The 20,620-nt window shown below is 50.3% G+C and overlaps 1 protein-coding gene and 1 pseudogene across 3 annotated transcripts in view; one reads left to right on the top strand and one right to left on the bottom strand.

The window, feature by feature from the left end:
* LOC117011682 (developmental pluripotency-associated protein 2-like) overlaps positions 1 to 17,246 on the top strand; it is a 91,772-nt pseudogene extending 74,526 nt beyond the window's left edge.
* ZBTB7C (zinc finger and BTB domain containing 7C) overlaps positions 1 to 20,620 on the bottom strand; it is a 328,531-nt gene that overhangs the window by 229,814 nt on the left and 78,097 nt on the right. The gene's annotated exons all lie outside the window — the stretch shown is intronic.

Genomic DNA, 20,620 nt, shown 5'->3' on the forward strand with positions numbered 1-20,620 from the left:
GCCCCTCCTAGGCTGAGCCCCCTTGGCCAGAATTTTCGAGCTGTCATCTGTGACGAAAGGCCTACTGTTTTATACTACTGAACCAGCATAGACCAATACTTTTGTGAAAGACGATAAAAATGAATTAACAGAAAAATAATCACGTACTTGGATGTAGTGACAAACTTCGATGAAAGTCTCTAAATGCTTATGCTTCGTTTCTGTACTTAATTTCTATCACAGTCTGGTAACAGTAGCCAGTGGACCACACTTGGAGTATTACTGCTCTAGACTAGAGGTTCTTAAATTGTGCTCTTTGCGCTAGCAGCCTCAGTGTCATTGGGGGAACTTAACAGAAATGCCAATTCTTGAGGCCACCTCAAACTTCATGAATCTGTAACTCTGGGTTAGGATCCAGAAATCTGTGTTTGAAACAAGCCTTCCACGTGTTTCTGATGTATGCTCAAGTGTGAGAACCAAAGCTTTAAGCAGCCCCTTTCCTGAAAGTCAGCTGGGTTGGAATCCCAGGAGCCCTGCAGAAGGTGAAGTCTACCTGAGGATTCTAGAACCTTCCAGAAAGATCTCTGGCCATGTTCTTTACCCCACCTGCCATAGAATTAAAAAAACCCTCTCAGGCTCAGCCAGCCACAGGCCTGTGTAGATGAGGAAGGGAGAAAGAAGATATAAAATTAAGATCACTGGAGCCACACACTGCCGGAAAAATACTCTTTAATTAGGGCCAGACACCTGGAGATCACCAAGGGAGGCTTGCGGGAGACCACTAGTCTCCATTAGCATTTTCCCAAGGGCTACATCCAGGTTATGAAATAGGAGGGCTGTGCATAATTTGCATATAATTTGCATAAGCCTACTTGGACTGCACTTGCTTCTCCAGCAATTTTCAACAGAATTACGATCTTTTCTTAGAAAACCACTGCTGCCCTAAGGGTTGTCACTTATCATTTTTCCTGCTTTCTCCTCCTTACTCTCCCTCTCTGACAAATCCACAACCCTAAGCAAAGTGTAAAAAAGGAAGAGAAGTACAGAAGTGGGGACTGTGGCTGCTTATAGAATGTGGCAGCAGGGGTTGTTCTTGGTGGGGCTATGTGATCTGAGCATCCTATTCACGGTGGAATTATCAGGTTTAGGGATCTCACAGACCTGTAAACTAAATTTCTTAAGGGGCAGGGTACCAAATTTTCACGTTGCCTACATCTACTGTGTCCAGTCATCTTAAAAGATTATGCATCTTATTACCAAAAATATTGGGAAAATGTAAATTTCAGAGTAAAGGGCAACCCTCTTAAAAGAGATACATTTAACCTTATAAAATCCTCACTACATTATGTTTATTTTTCTTATTTCTCCCTAGACCAAGATCTGAATCCTGGCTTCAGATCTATGGGCTATCTGGGCAATGTCAGACTTCGGGTTCCTGAGGCTTCTAGAACCTTCCAGGGGGACAGTGGGATCCATCGTGTGAGTTTGCAAACGGAAAGTGCCTGGCACACAGCAGGCATGCAAAAAAATGGTTGCAATTTGTCATTACTGTTGTCTTCTTAAAATCGCATTTATTATTACTATTAGGTTTTCTGGGCGATTTCATTTCTTGCCACTTCTTCTGAGCAAGTGAAAACCATTCCTTCCACTTTGTTTTCCAGACTGTTCATCTGTTCATGAAGCTCTGGATTTTAATGTAATGTAAGAAATGTAAGAAGTGGATTCAAGGAGGAAAAAGAGCTACATGCAAGACTTCCAAAGAAAGGCTACTGTGGGGACACCAAGTCTGTCTTTCCCAGTGCTTAGAAAAGTGAGGGAGAAAAAGACTTTTTTCCTTTTTTTTTTTTTTTTTTTCCAAAGCATGGCAAGCAGCCTTACTTCAGCATACCCAGGAACGGCACTGCACCCAGGCCCATGGGCCTGAGTTTTCTTTGAGGACACATTTCCCAGCACATCTACCTCTCAGGCCAGGGGCTTCTCCTCTCCTGCTCTGCCAGATCTCTGATGAGTCTGAGGTGGGGTTACGTCCTACTTGGCAATTCGGGATAGTAGTGCCGGCGTTCTTTGTAGGGGGTGACCTCATAAACCCACCTGTTCTCTGCATTATTGGTCTTCCTATAAGACATCTCAGCAGGCCCCTAGCTCCAAATGTCACCGCGAAGTAACTGCCCCTGTGTGATAAATTAGTGCACCTCTTTTTAGCCTATTTAGGCTGTCATTTATGTCATTTATGTCATTTACGTCATGTGCAGCCTTTCACAGAACTGTTCCCAGATTCATTCAATCCACTACGGAAATGGGGGAATTTCTGGCCCCCGCCGGCCAATACCCTGTGGTACCTTTGACCACCTTCCACACCCCTGCCCCCGTCCTCTCCAGTGAAACATCCTGGACGAAGCTTCCCCAACAGCATATTCCGCAGTGGATACCTGGTTTTTCTCACCCCTTAGCCTCCCAGCGGTGGGAGCCGCTGAGGGCATGTGACCTGTCTGGATCACCGATGAATCTCCCAGTGCCAGCACATAGTAGGTACACAGTCAATACCTACCAAATAAATAAATCAAAGAATGAGTGAATGAAATTTAGCCTTTCCTGCCTAAAAGGCAGCCAGGGACTATTATAGTAGCTCTCAATTATGGGCAATTTTGCCTCCCAGGGGACATATGGCAGACTCTGGAGAAATTTTTGGCTGTCACCCACTCAGGAGTTGGGAGGGTGCTACTGGCATCTAGGAGATAGAGGCCAGGACAGTAATAAACGTCCTACAATGCTCAGGACAATCTCCGCACAACAGATGAGAAAAGCGAGGTTCAGAGATGTAAAGTAAGCTGCCTAAGAACACAGAACTACAGAACTATTCAGCGGCTAGGATGGGACTCAAACTAAAATATGTCTGACACCAAATCCGCGGTGTTCCCATTTGCAAGGAAAGCCAGGGAGCAGTAGGGATCCCCAAGGCTTGCATGGTAAATGATTTAATTCCATTTACATTTGCCTTCATTCTGATTTTTGATCATGGATAAGATAAAGACAAGTAGAAAAAGCAGCCGCTTTGTACGGAAAGTATTTCTTCCCAACAAGCCTGCTTTGAATCCTAAATTTCTCCAATGAGTTACTTTTTCAGGTTAGGGCAAGAATCTCTGTAGTTATGCTGATGGTCTCCTGCCTGCTTAGGACCCCTGACCCCTCATCTGCATGTCCAGCTTCCATCCATCCCTCAAGGACAGTATGTGGCTTTCCTCCTCCGCCAGCCAGGTCTGACCCACTGTGGGAGGGAGCCACACCCTGACCCTCATCAGGGGGCACTGAAGGAGCTCTCAGGCAGTGTCCGGCTCCTGTGCCTGGGTTTCGAGCTTCTCCTGGAGCCCCAGTCATCTCCTGAGTCTTGCTACCAGGAGGCTCACTCCTGGCCTAAGCCCTCGGACTCCCTGTTCCCAGCCAACGGGATCTCCTTGAGGCAGTGCAGGAAACAGACACACTTACTCACCCAGCCCTCCCAGCATTGGCCCTGCCCCAGAACTTTGGTCCCGTTTTCCTCCTGGCCTCGCCTGGACACCCTAACCACCACAATTAGTCAGGTCACCCCAGTGCCATGACTATTCTAGTCATCCAGCACATCTTCCAGGGGGGATGTTTCCATATCATGGTTTCATAGCCACATGTCTCTTTCTTTACAAGGACAACGGTTACTAGCCTGGTTTCTGGAGGCGGACTGCCTGGTTCAAATCCCGGTTCTGCTGCTTTCTAGCCATGGAACTTTGGGCAAGCTACTTAAATTCTCTGTGCCTCATGTGAAGAGCCGACCTCCCTGCAATGTTGGGAGAATTAAATAAATGAAGAGCTTGGCCAAGCAGCTGGCACATGGTAAGTGCCCCACAGGGGTTGGCTCTGCTCATGTCACGTGCCGGACCCTGGGAGCTAATCCGTTCCTAGGGCCAATGTCTAGTCCATCGCTGCTCCAGCCATGCGTCAGCATAATTCTGGTATTGGGTTGATGCTGGGGCAACAGTGAGCAGACAAGCTCTTCTGTGACGCCTGGGGCAGGGTGCTCAGTGTTAACCGATTCCATCTGAGCCTCCTCGACCACAGATGCCCGTGCTCCCGTAATTTATTCACTCAATCGCTACTGTTATCTCACCTGACAATCCTACAGCTGTTTGTGCATCCAAGGAGCTCTTGCATACATGGTCCACCTCATCCTATGTTTGTTATAGTTAATACTCCTCCCATCCCTTTATAAGTGTGGACCCGAGGCTCAGAGAGGTTAAGTGACTTGCCAAAGGTCACCCAGTACTTAATCCGTGAATTCAAAGCCAGGCTTTCTGCTTCCCAGGCCAGTTGTGCCCAGCTCCAGGAGATACAATTCACATACAGGACCACCTTATACCTCGCAAAACTCAGAGGCCTCAGGCCAACAAATGTAGAGAGAAGTAGCCAAGAAAGAGCCTAAGGCAGTAGTTCTCGAGCCTGCCTGGGAATTAGAATCACCTGAGGAGAGGACGTGGGAAAACTGGAACCATCACGCACTGTTGTCGGGACTGTAAAATGGCGCGACCACTATGGAAATCAGGATGGAGATTCAAACAGAACTACCATTATGATCCAACGATCTTATTTCTGAGTATATACCCCGAAAAATTGAAAGCAGGGGCTCCAAAAGATACTTGCACACCGTGTTCACGGCAGCATTATTCACAATAGCCAAGAAGTGGAAGCAGCCCAAGTGTCCATCAACAGGTGTACGGATAAGCAACATGTAGTCCATACATCCAACGGGATATTATTCAGCTTTCAAAAGGAAGGAAGTCCTGTCACAGATTACAACACGGATGAGCCATGGAAGACACTATGCTACGTGACATGAGCCAGTCACGAAAAGACAAGTACTGTCTGAGTATATATGAGGTATCTGAAGCACTCAAATTCATAGAAACAGAAAGCAGAATGGTAGTTACCACGGGTTGGGAGAGCGGGGTAAGGGCAGCCGTTTAATGGGTATAGAGTTTCAGATTTGCAAAAAGAAAAAGTTCTGGAAATCCATTTCACAATAATGTGAATATACTGAACACTACAAACTGTACACTTAAAACGGTTAAGATGGTTAAGTTCTGTTATATGTCTTTTACCACAATGAAAAAAGTTAATGAAATAAGATAAAAGCCCTTGCTTGGGCAAATCAAATGGTGACCAGTTAACAGAATCGTGGAGTGAGCCCCAGGCTGCAGTCTTTTCAACTCCCTTTCCTCCAGCCTCCATCCCTGCCCCAGGAATCTAAAGTTAACCTGCAGTCATTGCCCTACTCAAAGGATGGTCCTTGGACGCGCAGTACTGGCTTGGAAGCTTATTAGAAATGCAGAGTCTCAGCCCTGCCCCAGACCTACTGAATCATAACCTGCATCTTATTACAATTTCCAGGATTCCAGTAAGTAGAGCTGGTTGTGCAGAGGACGGAAGCCACAGGACACAGATGTCATCTCTCTTGGGTCCAGCCCCATGGGGGGAGATTTCTCTGTGGGTGAGGTAGCCAGACTTAGCAAACAAAAGTACAAGATGCCCAATTAAATTTGAATTTCAGATACATGACAAATGATTTTTTAGTGGAAGTATGTCCGGTGCAATATTTGGAATACGTAATACTTGGAATACATAAACTTTTTTCCATTGCTTATCTGAAATTCAGATTTATCGGGGCATCCTGTGTTTATCTGGCAAATATACCTGTGGAGCCCAGTGAAGGGGGAGAGAGGAGACAGGTGAGTGGATCACTGCAAACAACAGCCAAGTGCACTGAGAGCGGCTGGAACCAGTGCAAGGGATGATGGGTAGTGGCAGGTATGGGCAGTCCTGGGTCTCCAATCGGATGCAAAACCTTGCCCTTCCAGAAAGCCCTTTCAGGAAGGTGTCTTCAGCAGAGCTTCCTTGGAGACCTGAGGAAGAAGAGCCCATAGCTGCCCCCTCCCCTCCAAACCAGCCCACCTCTCCAGAGACTGCTGACAGCTGGGAGAAGGGTTCAGGCTGCAAGCCACCTGAGGAGCTGGCCCTGACCCTGGCTTTCATCTTAAATGAGCCATCCTCCTGGGACTTCACAAGCAAGGGACAGACATTGTTTGCAGCCAGCAGAAGAGTCCTGAGCAGGGCTGCTAACGGCTATGGTTTCCCTCAGCTGCCCCTCCTCTCCTGGGGTCTGCACAGCCACGTGGGATAGAAGGAGCCCTCCGTGAAGGGCGTGCTGACTGTGGGCGTGGCAGCCCTCTCCTGCCCTTTTGCGGGCTGTCGAGGCCTGTGTTACCATCTGCCTGGGGAATGCCTTCAAGAGCGCCAATTACACGAGCATAATGTGTGTGACGGCGGAGCCAGTTGCGTGTAAACACTTGGAACACCGCAACTCTCCACAAAGCAGGCACCTGGAGAGCTGACCTGAAGAGAAGCGCCAGCCGCTGGTCAACAGTTGGAAGTTTGCTGGGGGTAAACTGGCACACGAGTTCGGAAGTAGGCTCTCAGGACTCAGAGATTTTTGAAAATTCAAAACTCTAAGAGGATACAGGAAAATGCCCGAAGGTTCTCTAGGATCTGGTGGAAGACAAACCTGGGCAACCAGGGGCTTGGGTTCACAACGGCGTGAAGGTCATCTCCGCTGATGTCCAAGGTCATCCCATTTCCTCCTCTTCCCCTCCTCCCACCCCCACCCTGTTTGCGTGCAAAAAACACTGGCCTGGTACTCAGGGGCCCCAGCTTTGCCACTTACCAGCCTTGGGACCCCTAAGAAGCCATGTCCTGCTTTGGGCCTCAGTTTCCTCATTTTAGGCAAAGTGAGAGGTGAGGAGGTAGAGTGGAACCTGTGTTCAGCCCCAAGTCCCACATTCCCAGTGGGAGTAGCAGTTCCTGATGGGCAACGATGGATCTCTGGGGGGGGGGGGTGTGTGTGCAGCGTCTGACCCCCACTCACTCGACCCCATCCAGCTGAATTTGTGTCCAGCTCTGACACGCAGGGGGGTCCAATTAGCCTCAGGGACCTCCCCCACCAAAGTGTGCCACACGTGGAAAGAGGTCTATATACAAGGCCTTGGAGGTGACCCTATGGATGAAGGATTTTCATGACAACTCAAACCCCTGGAAGCCCCCAGCCCCCCCCCCCGGGAGATTAGCAGCTCTCACTGCCCCCACTCCTGTTGCCCCTGGAGATTCACATCAACTCTCCAGCCCTGCAGACCTAATAACGAGACTGCCCAGTTCTCCCACCCAGACCTCGGCTGCCACCACCAACCACCCGGGACACCGAGCGCCTGCACGCGCGACAGGATGCGCCCTTACTCATGTTCCCCTTCCTTACAGATAAAGGAGAATTGAAATTTTCAGAAGAATACTACGAAAAATCTTCATGGAAAATAACAGAGAATATTTTTTAAAAGGCGGGGGGTGGGGGGACTTTGAGCAGAATGCCTCTTCCACGTACAGGTGTAGGAATAGGAGTTAACGGAAGTCAGGTGATGGGTGTCTGAGGAGCCCAGACCCCACCCGCGAGGCTGCGAGAAAGCACAGGTGATGGCTGCACGGAGGTAGCTGTGGCACAGTGCAACGTCAGGAGACCTGGTTCTCTGCTGTGACTGGGAGCAAGTTGCCGGACCTCTCTGGGCCTCGGTTACTCCCTCTGTACAATGGTGATATGTGTCTGCATCACACGTGATTGTTGTGAAATAATAAACGTGAACATGTCTAGAACATAGGAGAACGCCACAAATGTTGCCTTTCCAGCAGTTCTGACTAAAATACCGCCCCTAGCTGGGTGTCGCAACCAAGGCTGAGCCCACAGGGAGGGATGGCACCGTCCTCAGCCCTGACGTGAGCCTCTGGTATCAGACAGTGTCCACATCTGACCCAGACCTCAGATTCCAGAAACTTCTTCCCAAATGTTCTGTGTCCCAGAGGAACCCACAGTCCCTGCTCTGGGGGGGGCCAGGTCCAGAGTGCGTTTGCAAAGCACAGGTGCTGTGAGCTGACTGCATCCATTCCTCCTAGAAATTCCCAGGGGTGATTCTGGTGTGAAGCCTGGGTTGAGAGAGCTCACGCTGAGCTCAGCCAGACCTTTCCCCGTTCTGGAAGATTCCCTGCCTTCCTCCTGGCTACCTCAGCCCAGGGGGTCTCATTTAAGTACATATACACTCGCAATAGGCCCCACCCCTCCCCCAGTGCCACACATGCACCCAGCTTGAAGGCTTCTGGACTCCCAGGTGCTGAGGGGAAACTGAAGCCTGAGTGGCTCACTACCAATGAATGGAAGCCCAGTGGTTTGTCTTCTGCTCTCTGCCTCCCCCTATTGACACCAGAGAGCAGAACATGTCACAGCGTTCACGTTCCTCCCCTCACCAGACTGATCTGGAACCACCTGCTTCACACATCGCGCCTGTCCCCAACCCCAAGGTGAGACTTCCGGTCTCCACCCTACTTGGTTCTCAAGTATCCAGCTTTCTGGACAGGCCCCTCTGCCTTCCCCCAGCTAGTCAGTGAGGCAATTCCCAAGCAGTCCCTTCCAGACCAGCTCTGCCCCTGGCCTGGGAAGATGCTTACACGGTGGACCAGCCATTCTGCACACCAGAAGGGGAAAATCCGTGGCCCTGTCCTCCCTGTGGCAGTCAAACCCGGCTCACATGAGCCCAGTGTAGGGCTCGGTTCCAAAGCCACCACAGTGTTCACTTATTTTTTGGCCCTGCGGTGTATAGCCCCCGGGCAGGGGCAATTATTCCAGGAACAGGGCCTACTGTTTGTTTGCTCAATCCTGTGCCCAGCCCTCTCATTCCCCATCATTGCTGTTTGCTGCTAACGTAACAAGCGTCTTACCCCTGAGCAGTGCCCATAGGAGGCAGCCAATGGCGAGAAGCCCCTGAAAGGGTCAGCTCTGCGACACCCTGGGCACCACATGCCGGTCTTTGCTGAATGAGGCCCCTGCAGTTAGAGGAAGCTAAATCCCGCCCTGAGCAGGCCTTTTCCTCCCACAGGCCAAGGGCAGGGCCCCAGTCTTCTCCCCTCCTGGGAGCCGAGCCTGTAGGGGTAGGTTCTAAACCTCCAGCCCCTGTGAGCACAAAGCCCAGCTGGACTTTTACTAGAGAGGAGATGGACAGAGAGAGAGGTGGGGTCAGACAGACAGATCCTGGCAAGCATCCGAAGGTAAAGGCTACTTCTCCTACTGTAAGTTTTCTGTCAATTCACAAGTAACTGTGAGCAACTGCAGAACGCCAGTGTGTGTGTGGGTGTGTTGAACCTTGATTTGTAACCAGAGTCATTCATTGAGGTTCCTGAAAGGCTGGCAGTGGTGGTGAGTGAGTGTGAGTGTGTGTGTGAGCTCACTCATTCATTCAGAGAGACAGTGTGATACAGGGGCAGGGGAAAGGCCCCTAGAGACACACAAGTTCAGATTTTGCCTCTGCCCCCTGAGCCATGCGGGTGTAACCTTAGGCCAGTTGCTCACCTCCTGAATGTCAGCTTTCCCATCCGTGAAGTGGGGTTAATAAAACACTTAGTAGAGCGCCTTGCACAGAGGAACTGCTGAATAGATGTTCGCTGTTATTATGAACCTGGCACTATGGCGGAGGGACATAAAGTTAAACATTCATTCCACCGATATTTTTAATCATCAGAAGGAATGAGCCCCAGCACATGTATCGATGTAGCTGGAGTTTAGCAATACGACATACGTGAAAAGGACTCCAAAGATTATACACGGCATAGTAGGCTTTGGATAAGGCTAAAAAGAACTACAAGAAAACATACTTTTTAGGAATACATACAGATGCAACGACACTAGATAAAGGAAACGGGATTGGAAGACGATCCCCTCGGGTGGGGAGGCGTGGGGGTGGCCGAAGGCAAGGTCGTATGTTTCGAGGTAGGTTGTGTCAAAGCCGGGCTTTGTGGCGGGTGATGAGCTCGTGGGTGCTGACTGCATTAACAAAAATAACTACACAATTAAATAAAAGCAGACTACGCGTGGACCAGTAGAAAAAAGTCAGGAGCCCAAGACTGTAAGTAAACCAGTTATAAGTGTCAACAGTCCAAAAAGAGGAAACAGAAACCAAGATATCAGACACCGTTGCAGGCTGGCCACTGTCCCAGGTTCTGGGTTTCCACCCAGTGATTGTGATGGAATAAAACCCCCGTCTTCTCGGAGCTCACAAGTGTGGGGAGACAGACAGTAAACAGAATATACAGTGTCAGCACGGGAGCGCTACGGAGAGAAACGGAGATCCGGGAGACAGGAAGCCGGTGGTCCGGGAAGGCCTCACCAAGAAAGTGACATTCGAGCAAAGAACGAAAGAAGCAGAAGGAAGGGGCTTGCGGATTTGTGGGGGCCCAGCTTCTAGGCAGAGGGGACCTCCTGGCAAAGGCCTTGAAGCCTGGAGGACAGGAGGAAGCCAGTGCTGCTGGCGGGGAGTAAACTGGCGAAGGTGGCAGAGGGGTCAGGAGGGACAATGGGGGCCTGGCAGGCCACCCTGAGGACGCTGGCTTTCACTCTGAGTGACACGGGAAGCCACGGGTGCCTCTGAGCAAAGAAGGAAACCATCTGACCAGTTTTAAAGGATCCCTCTGGCTGCGGCCTTGAGAATAGACTGGGGTTGGAGGCAGAGGCAGAGGCTGGGACACTAATCGGGAGGCTATGGTAATAATCCAGGTGAGAGGAGAGACTGCTAGCACCTGAGAGATACCAGAGAAGGTGACAAGTGGCCGAATCCCGGATATGATTCTGACCTGACTGCTGCTCTCCTGGGGCTCCCAGGCTGGCAGCAAAAGTCAGACACACATCCAAATAACCACCAGGAAACGGTCTCCCCGAAACTCTACAGCAGTTTATGCAGGGTCCGCTCCGCGGCTCACTGAGAGCCTCCTGCCAGGTACAGGGAGTGTGCGGGCAGCCTCAGCCTGCTCCTTGGACCCCAGCCCTGGGCAGGCCCCACTTCTGGATCCTCGAGCTCTCCCTAAGGCCTCTTGCAGCCAACCTGACCAGAAACCCTGGTCATCTATGTGGCTGGACAGGTGCCATTCCTTCCCCACCCAGGGTCTGTCAGCCCCATGATTGGGCTCCCCCCGAACCCCAACCAGAGTTCCCCTGGTGCCCTCCTAATAGGCCTCTATGCAGTTCAGCTATCCAAGCCCAGGGAAGCTTAACATCCGTGGTTCTCGACCTTGGCTGGAAATCACCTGGAGACATTGAAAAATGACTGGTGCCTGAGTCCCACCCCCAGAGACTGCTGTAATAGGTCTGGGGTGTTTCCTGGGCACTGGAATTTTCTCAAAGCTTCCAGGTGATTCTAACGTGCAGTCAGGGCTGAGAGCTACTGCTCCCGTGGCCTGGTCTAGCTTCCCCACCCCCATCCCTTGCAGGTGCTCCATGCTCACAATCCTTTCTCGTGCCACTTGCCCTCCCAGGCAAAGCCCTGGCTGGTGCATCCTCCCTTCCCCGAGGTGAGGCTCCCTGGCAGGTTCGGACCAGCTGAGAGTACCCACATGGGCGGGACCTGGGCAGAGCGTGGCATACACCCACCTAACTCTCACCGTGGGCTGGGGCTCTGGGGCTTTCTGCAGGGCCACACCACGGGCCTGGAGAGGCAAGTGGATACCCAGGACCACCGGCTTATGTGTGTGGGGGGGCCTTGGTGCTTCTGAGGGCAGAAAAAGCCTGTGGTTCAGATGCATTTAATCAAAGCTGTGCTGGGCTGGCTCCCCTCCCCAGCTCCTCCCATCCTTCCTCCTTTAGGACTAAGACTTGGAATGCATTTTTATTAGGCTTTTCCTAGGTGAAAATGGTGCCGGGCTGGGGGTGGGGAAACTGGATGGAGTGTGATTTACACTTACCCTGAGTCCTCACACCTCCCAAGGGCAGCCAAATAGGCAGCCTGCTCACACAGCCGCTGGCAGGTGGGCAGCACAGGCTGTACTCCGATCTGCCCCAGGCAGGAGCCACATCTGCATATGCGCTCCGAAATCCCACAGGAGCCCAAGGCCCGTTGGAAAACGACTCCCGGAAGGCAGATGCTGCTGTCTGTATGGTTCTGGCAAAAATGCCACTCAGAAATGACCCACATGCCCCAAAGCCTGTGTGCACTGACCAGGCTGCCCCTATCCCCTTTTCCCACTGCTCCACACGGCTACTCTGACTCTCATCTGCCCCTGAGCTCCATCTCCAAGTTTCCATCACTGCTCAGCCCCCAACAAGAGAGGCCATTTCCCCTGGACAGAGGCTGACTAGGGACCTCCTGACTTTTCAGACAGGGCGCCCTTCCTTCACCAGGGCGCTGGGTGTGCGCAGAGCCCTCCTGTACATGTTGTCGCAGGATTTTCAACCCCAGCACTGCTGACATGTGGGGCTTCTTTGCTGCGGGGGAGGGGGGTGCTGTCCTGTGCATTGCAGGATGTTCCGTGGCATCCCTAGCTCCCACCCACGAAAGCTAATGGCACCACCCTCCCTACATCCGTGACAATAAAACACGTCTGCAGACATCACCAAATGTCCCCCGGAGAGGGGCTAAGCGAGAACCACTGTGCTAGAGCACGGTGACCGCGAGCCTCTGGAGGCAAGGACTGTGCCAGCACTTCTGAGAGGCAGTTGGGTCCAGTGACCCGTATAGAACCCTCTGGGCTGTGCATTGACAACTGTGGTCATGTTCAGGCCTCACCTGAGCTTCAGTGCCGTCCTCTGTATGTGCTCAGGGTTGGCGCGTTGCATGGATTTTCTCATTTTTCTGGAAAAGGAACTAAACTGTCCCTATTTTATAGCTGAGGGAATTGAGACTCAGAGAAGTTAGGCAACTAACTCAAGAACACACAACAAGGAGGCAGGCAGTTTTATTCCAGAGCCCATGGTTTTACCCACAGTTCTCTTCTCCCTCCCAAAAGAGGGGCTTGGGCCTGAGACCACCTCTGAAGTCCTTTGCAGTTCTACCACTTTGCCATTCTTCCGACGCTGTTGCTATAACAGAGTGTTCACTGGGCATCCTGTAGTGTATCCCCCGACCCCACCCTCCAGGACAGCGCTTGCTCACACTTTCCCCAGTCCATAGGCCCCTACTGTGTTCTAAGTACTGTGCCAGGACCCAGCTGTCAATGACATGTGGAGTCCACCCTCTAGTGAGGAGGCAGATATTAAACAGCCTGTTAGATGTTTATTTCAACCGTGATAAGGGCCTAACCCAGCCTAGAGGGTCAGAGAAGGAACAAACTAGTGCACTCCGATGGCTACACAGGAGTTAACCCCCTGAAGGTGAAAAAAGCTGGTGCCAAGGAAGGGCAGGTGCACATGGCCGGGGGGCAGGGACAACGAGCTCGGCTGGTTCTAAAACCCAACAGGCAGAGGGTGCAGGAGGAACCTGCGGCGGTGGGCAGAACCTGCAGGTCTTGGTAAGAATTCCCACCTTTATCCTAGAAGCCACCAGAGGCCATTCCAGGGTTGAAATACGGAGTGACACGATCAGGCGAGTGTGTCACCCAGAACAACTAGAGTGAGCTGTGTGAAGACTAGGTGAGGGGGGCAAGGGAAAATGTGGGGAGACCTGATGGGCTGCTGGCCAGTCTAGGGGAGGGTGATCGAGGTTGCAGGGTGACAAACAGAGGGGACAGAGAGAAGTGGCAGACTCCAGAGGCATTTCACATGCACAGTGTAGGGGAACAGGTGGGGCTGGTGCGATTCACCGGAGGCGGGGCCCAGGTGTGGGGCGGAGCTCAGGAGTTCCACGTGGATACTTTGTGTTGGAGAGGTGCTGTACAGACAACAGTGGATTGAATGACTGACTGATCAAAATGATTCATTGATAAATGACGCTGGGACTTGCTCCTCGGGCGAGGCTCACTGTGAGCCCCCACTGACTTAGGACACACCCTGGACAGGAGCAGATAAACCACAGAGAAGGCACATGTGCAGGCGGCCCAGCCCTGGGGAACGAGCGCATGTAATGAAAATGTAAGTTATTATTACTAGTACCTTACGAGCTCCGGCAAGATCGCAGTCAAAGGGGGGGCTGCTGCAGCCTGTAATACAATATAAATGCGCTCTCGGGTGGCAGTTGGCTGTTGCATTGATTCTTATTCACTCAGAAGCTAAATCACAGTGCTAATGTGAAACATGTGTGAAATATCCCTTTTTCATGCACTAGCAATGAAAGGACTTCACGAATCTGTAGCCAAATGGAAGTACTTATGAGTAATGGGAGTCTACACGTGGGCATGATTTTATTACCGCGTACAAGCCGGCTTCCTCAGAGCTTGGCCTTGGTGTTACGAAAGCACTCCTGCCACCCGGGGAGATGGGGAAACACCAGCACAAGGCCCCTCCCCGAGAAAGTGACACTTGACACCAAGTGGTTGCCTCTAGAACCACAGGATGTCAGGAAGGGAAAGGGCCCCAGGCCACTCAGCCCACCTGTGTGACCCATGAGGGGAGGGACCTATACACCGTCACCAGTTCATCAGTGACAAATCTGGGGCTGGAATCCATGCCCTCTTACTAGTCCAGGCCACACACTGCTTCTACCCCTGCATGCACGACCCCGGAAAACCTTTCTAGACACTCCACATCTCTAGGGCCTGGGGTACTTAAGTCTCCACTGAAACCATAGGAGGCAATGGGAGTGAAGATTATTGCTAACAGCACAGGTTGGCAGGTGAAGGACACTGCATCCTGTCAGGTGTTTCGGTGACTATAGGATGCTGGGGACGGGGCGGGCAGAGTCGCTTGGAGAACAGGGTGCAGGAATCTGTGAGTAAGTCTTGGTCACTTATCTACAGAGGGTGCGAAAAAAATGTATACACATTTTAAGAAAGGAAAAAAACTGTAATAAAATTGTAATAATATATACCGATAACAAAAGATGAATACAAGTCAGGTTTGACATCTGCAATTACAAGAGGTGCTCAAAGTGCTTACCATCAGCGTCCAGACACTTCTGATTACGGAGAACTACTGCTTGAGCAACGTTGACCAACGTGTCCACTTGTATACATTTTTTTGGCACCCCTGGTATTTACAGATAATGTATACCCTGCGTACTTCTAGAAAAGATGGGGGGTGGTTTATAATATAAAACATACACATGTACAACAAAATAGCTCAGGCTGTCATGAGATTGCAGAGTGGTTTTTAATAGCAAGAAAACTGGAAATGAGCTAAGTGTCTCTCTATAAGAGGCTGGTTTGAAAAACAACTCTGACCATACACACCGTGGAATACTACACAACCATTGAAAAAACTGAGGGAGTGCTCTATGTACTAATATGGAGAGATTTCAAGGACATAAATTTAAGGAAAAAAAACAAGGTGCAAAATAAACAGTGGGCTATCTTGTGTATAGTAAAGTGGTAAACTAAGAATATATATTCAAATTTCTGTATTTTAGCATAAAACACACTGGGAGAATAAACCAGAAAGTAATACAAATGGTTGCCTATAGGGGGCAACCAGGGGCAGGGTTGGGATAGAAGGGAACAGAGGTGAGAGCGAGAAATTTCGACGTACCCCTTTGCATGTCATTTGATTTTTAAACGATACAAATGCTTTACCTAATTAAAAATTGTAATTCAATTAAACACAAGAGGAAATGGGAAATAATTCCAGGGGCAAGGGCCAAAAATTTCTCCCTTCTGCGGCTCTGAAAAATGGGTGCTCTAGTGCCATGCCTGGGCCCAGAGCGGAGGGTGTGTCACCAGCCTGTAGCCAGGAGGCTGGGAGTGGAGTGTGGATGGGCAGACCGCTCAGGCTGGCCACCGTGGCCTGCTCTCCCTGCCTTGTCACTGGAGGGAACTGAGAAGGCTGGAGACCCGGGGCCCGCACCAGGACAGCGCCACACAAGGCCTGCCCGGCCCTCGAGGGCTGTGCCCACAGCTTCTCCCTGACCCAGCCCTGAATCACTGTTACCCCAGCTCTTGACAGTCTGTGGTTCCACGAGCAACCAAACTGCTCTAAGTCCAGTGTTCATATTCCAGGCTCCTGCCTGCCCCGCACACTCTGACACACAGTTCCAGGCACCCCACCCCGGCCTTCCTCGCTCTGTTCCCAGCGTGGCCCTGGTGTCCTCAGTTCTGGAGGGCAGTGCCGTGTGCCCTGGCATTGCTCAGCCACTGTACTTGTGGCAGAAGAATCTGGAGAGGCGAGAGCTCAGCACCCTCAGCGAAGAATGGCAGCTTCAGCTGTACAAACGTGCTCCTTCCCTCCCGGACTCCTCTCTGACCCGTTCTGGAGTAGGAGGGGGCAGCCAGCACCCAGATGTCCATCGAGGAGGTGAAATTAATTCTATCTTATTAATAAATGATAGCCATATTATAAAAAATTAGAGCGAGGTGTATGAGCTGTTTTTTAAAAGACACATTGAGTCAGGTGAAAAGGAGTAAAGTGCAGGGATCCTTAACTGTGCTGGCTTTGCTGTCCTCTGAGTGTTCCTGGGGATGGCAAATTCAAATTTTGACAGCAGAGTAAAGGGTTTATTTCTTTGAGGTTGAATTAGATGAAGAAAGTGTGATTCTCACACTGTGAGTGAGGAACCTAATGAAGAACGTCAAATGGAACCAAGCCTTGCTTCAATCTCAGAAGCCAACCTGAAGATCCCTAACGCCAGATGAAGGTTTATCTTCCGCAAACGAGTGAACAGTTCAAAGCTTGTCCAAAACCATTTTGCCTTCAATGAATAAAGTGCGTTGGGACACGTTGCGGAACTGGTGCCAACACTTTAATTTGAGTACCGATGGCAAGAAAATAGATGTTTATCTGAGGCTCAAGGAACATACTTTGAAGAAAAACAAAACATTCCTGAAACGCTACAGGAGGCCACACTGCAGTCAAGTTCAAAGAAAGGCAAGATGGTGACTGAGAACGCAAGGAGTCAGAAAAGTTGTAAGAGGAGTGAGAGAGAGCAAGTGACCGACAGCGTTGAAGTGATAACTTCAGCTCAGGAAGCTATGGCGGCAGCATGGGCGAGACTTGCTGCAAGAGCCGTTCATCCTAAGTCTGTAAATACATGTCCCATTCCTTCTCCTGCTGAGAACTTTCTGTGGCAAACCTGTGGTGTCAGGCAGACCTCTCTTGTGTGGTCCAGGGCAGACCTCTCTTGGCAGACAGACAGGGTTGGGTTCGCCTGCAGTTCTGTGCAGGTCAGGCGTGGGTGCCCGCCCCTCCTAAGAAGACGGTCTCTCGCTTCCTGTTACCGGCCTGCACGTTCCCATCCCCAGACCCAGAAGATAATATGTTACGCCCCGATTGTGTGAAGAGGACTAAGAGGATGATGGAAAGATGAACTACAATGAAGAAGTAGAAGCAACCTGGTTTGAACATGCCCACATCGTTCCTTTTGGATAAGCCATGTCTTAATAAAGAATACATGGTGGATAAGTAGCTCACAGAAAAACGAAAAGAGATATTAAGTAAAAAAACATAAGCTGCAGAACTTAATACACAGCTTGATCCCATTTTGGTGCGATGGGGGTGTTTTTCCAGACCCATGGCAACCGTAGAGATCTAGACCACGATATGGAAGTAACAATTCCCTGAATTGCTGAAGGTGATGAGCGCTGAGCGGGGAGGGAGTAAATCACAATTTCCTTCACGTTGTCAGTTAAATAGTTCTATATAGTTTTAATTTTTTCTCATACAAAACAGTTATTATTTTTCTAATCTGAACACAGATCTCTCTCAGTCACTGCCAGGTTGGGCTGGTGGCCAAGTCAGAGATTCAGGGCAAGCGCTCCCCTCCCAACCCTGTGCCATCCAACAGATGGGAAACTGAGGCTTAGCGAGGTCAAGTGCCCCACCTGCTTGGCATCACGGTGAGCGAATGGCAAAGTTGGGCTGACAGCTCCTATCTCCGAGCTCCGCCCCGGGCTCTTTCCACTATGTCATGTGGCCTGACAATGAGCGTATATTTGCAGAGGGTTCTTTATGTGGCTTGTAGGGGAAATGTTGGCCAAATAGTAATAATAATAATAATAATAATAGACTTGGCACTCCAGGACTTGGCTGCCAGGTCAATATTACCGCCATTGACTGATGGAAAATTCCAGACAAATGATCATTTAAAGATGAGCCATTAACTGTAAATCAAAGCCCACAGTGAGTACTAAGTTACAAAGCAAATTAGACTAAGTGGGTAAATGGACGGCTGGTCTCAGCCCCAGTGGCCACCTGACTGTACCACCAGGGCCGGGAGAAGATACATCCTCCGACTCAGAAAAGCAACAGAGGGCGGGTGAAGGGAGGCTTCACTTCCCTTCAAGGAGAGTCTCTCTGATATAAAAATAATCACCATAGCCTCCCAAAAAGGCAGCTGAAATGGCAGAATGTATATTAATCAATGAACGAGTGTTATTAAATCTTTTGTTCCACGGGATTCGGAAGGCCTAGCTAACATTTCTAAGAATGGTGGCCTCTTCCAGTTGGTCACACTTTACAACTTAGAAAAGCTTTAACTCATCTTCCTTTGGATCCTCTTGATATCCTGTGGCTTTAACCTTCATTTCTTTTTTTTTTTAATGAAGTCTTTAACCGTCATTTATTAAATTAAAAAAAATTTTTTCCATTACAGTTAACATACAATATTACATTAATTTCAGGTGTACATTTAACCTTCATTTTTGTGTCTGAGGGAGCAGCTGCATGCCTCGCCCAGGGTCACACAGGGCAGTGTCAGAGGCAGAGCTGGACGCCAGATCTGCCCAGCCCGGCCTGTGTGCTTCTCCCACAGCCCCGCTCTGCCAGGGGTTACAGGGCCCAGAAAAGTGGACGAACAGCCTCTGGGAAAGCGAAACAGCCCAAAAAAGAAAAGCGCAAGACAAACCAGTCTAGAGTCAGGTGCTACGTCTCTCCCTCGCAGGCCATGTGCTCCATGACGTGGACACATTTCACCACTCAGATTTTGTCTTCTGAGCACGGTTCGTACATATGGGTTTATACGTATGAATGCGTAGGGACGCATTTTTTTGTGTTTGACTAAGTCTTTATACTCCTTGAAGTGTTTTTACATACATTGCCCATTAAACTCTCTCTTCATAGTTAAATGATGTCAATAGGACAAGTAATTTAATTATACCCATTTAACAGGTAAGGAAACAAAGGCTTGGCACAACTTGTCCCATGTCTTACTATTTCTCAGTGGCAGAAGGGGGAGAAACAAAAACGGAAAGTTGTGGAGGGCCCATGGGGGCCAAGGTCTCTCTCTACATCACTTTATTTCATGCCCCCAACCATCCCGGGAGGGACGTGTGGTTACCCCATCTTACATTTGAGGACGCTGAGACTCAGAGAGTGGAAGTCACCTGCTCCACAGCTGAGGTCAGTGGTTGCCGTGAAAGTCCACAGGGAGGCCAGCTGTGTGCCAGGCGCTGGGTAGGTCCTTTCCCACAATATCAACACTAACAATAGGCAGCTGAGCTTTAAAACATACCAGAGTGGGCGGAGCTCGGCCCAGGCAGGACTCTTGAGGATGAGGCATGTGTCCCGCTGCTCTCTGAACCATCGCGTGGCACAGAGCTGGGCCCCCTGGTGGATCTGAAGCCTAGGGCCTTTTCTTTCCTTCCCGCTGTGCAAGTTAAAGGGCACTGTGGGCTCTTAGACAACAAGTGTCCTGGACTGCTATCGCGAATAACAAACACACCCTGTGTGGTGGGGGGGCGGGGTCAGAGCCCAAACCAGCTCTCTGCACCCAGGAAACCAAGGCACCTCCCAGGAACACCTCAAATCCCTTGGCCTGGACTTAAGCCACTGCTGCCCACCTTTTCCGAGATTTCCACTCAGGTTGTCTTCTCTCACCACCCTAAAGAATGACGGGATGATGATGATGATAAACATTTCTCCATGAAGGCGTGGGTGTCTCTAAGTCAGAATTTATTGCTTTGTTTCTGTGGCTTATACTTTCTTTAAAAAACCTTAAAAGAGAGGGCAGGAGTGAGTGAGCATGGCCGGGGTAAGTAATCCCAGCCTCTCTCAGCTCTGGACGGAAGACGGAAACAAGGCGTGGAGACAGATGGGGAGAGGCTGGGAGGGCCGGGCCAGGGGGAGCATGGACCCCAGTTCCGGACAGGGAGGACGTGGCCCCCAAGTCAGATAAGACTGTAATCCAAACAAGGTTTATGTGCTCAGCTGCAGAACGTGGGCGTGTGGAGGAGGGAGACGGGGAAGTGTTCCAACTGAGTGATCCATAACCAACAAAGGGATGGCCTGTCCAAATCCTCCCCAGGCTTCAAGGCCCAGGGCAAGTGCCACCTCCTCCAGGTGGCCTTGGAGGACCACCCCAGCTAAGAGCGACCCTCCTGTCCTCTGAACCTAAACCTCTCAGTTAGCCCTCGGGCTAATGGCCTTGCTAGTCCCCATCCCTTTTCTTCTTTTTGCCTCCCCAATTCCACTGTGAGCTCCCAGAGGGCCGAGAACTTGTTTTTACCACCTCGCTGTCTTTTGAGGGTGTAACACCCACAATAGGCCATACTTTGACCTATACACAGAGCCATGAGCTTCCAAGAAAACATTGGTGGACAGAGTTTCAGAAAATGGCAGCAAGTAATAATCAGACCACTTAACCTGGGGTCTTGGGCTTTATACTGTACAAAGTGCTTTCATGTTCTTATAAGGTAGGTGGCAAGTGATATTAAGCTCATCTGCTAGGTAACAAAACTGAGAAAG

Source organism: Rhinolophus ferrumequinum, chromosome 19, assembly GCF_004115265.2.
Source record: "Rhinolophus ferrumequinum isolate MPI-CBG mRhiFer1 chromosome 19, mRhiFer1_v1.p, whole genome shotgun sequence".
In the NCBI taxonomy this organism is placed as follows: Eukaryota; Metazoa; Chordata; class Mammalia; order Chiroptera; family Rhinolophidae; genus Rhinolophus; species Rhinolophus ferrumequinum.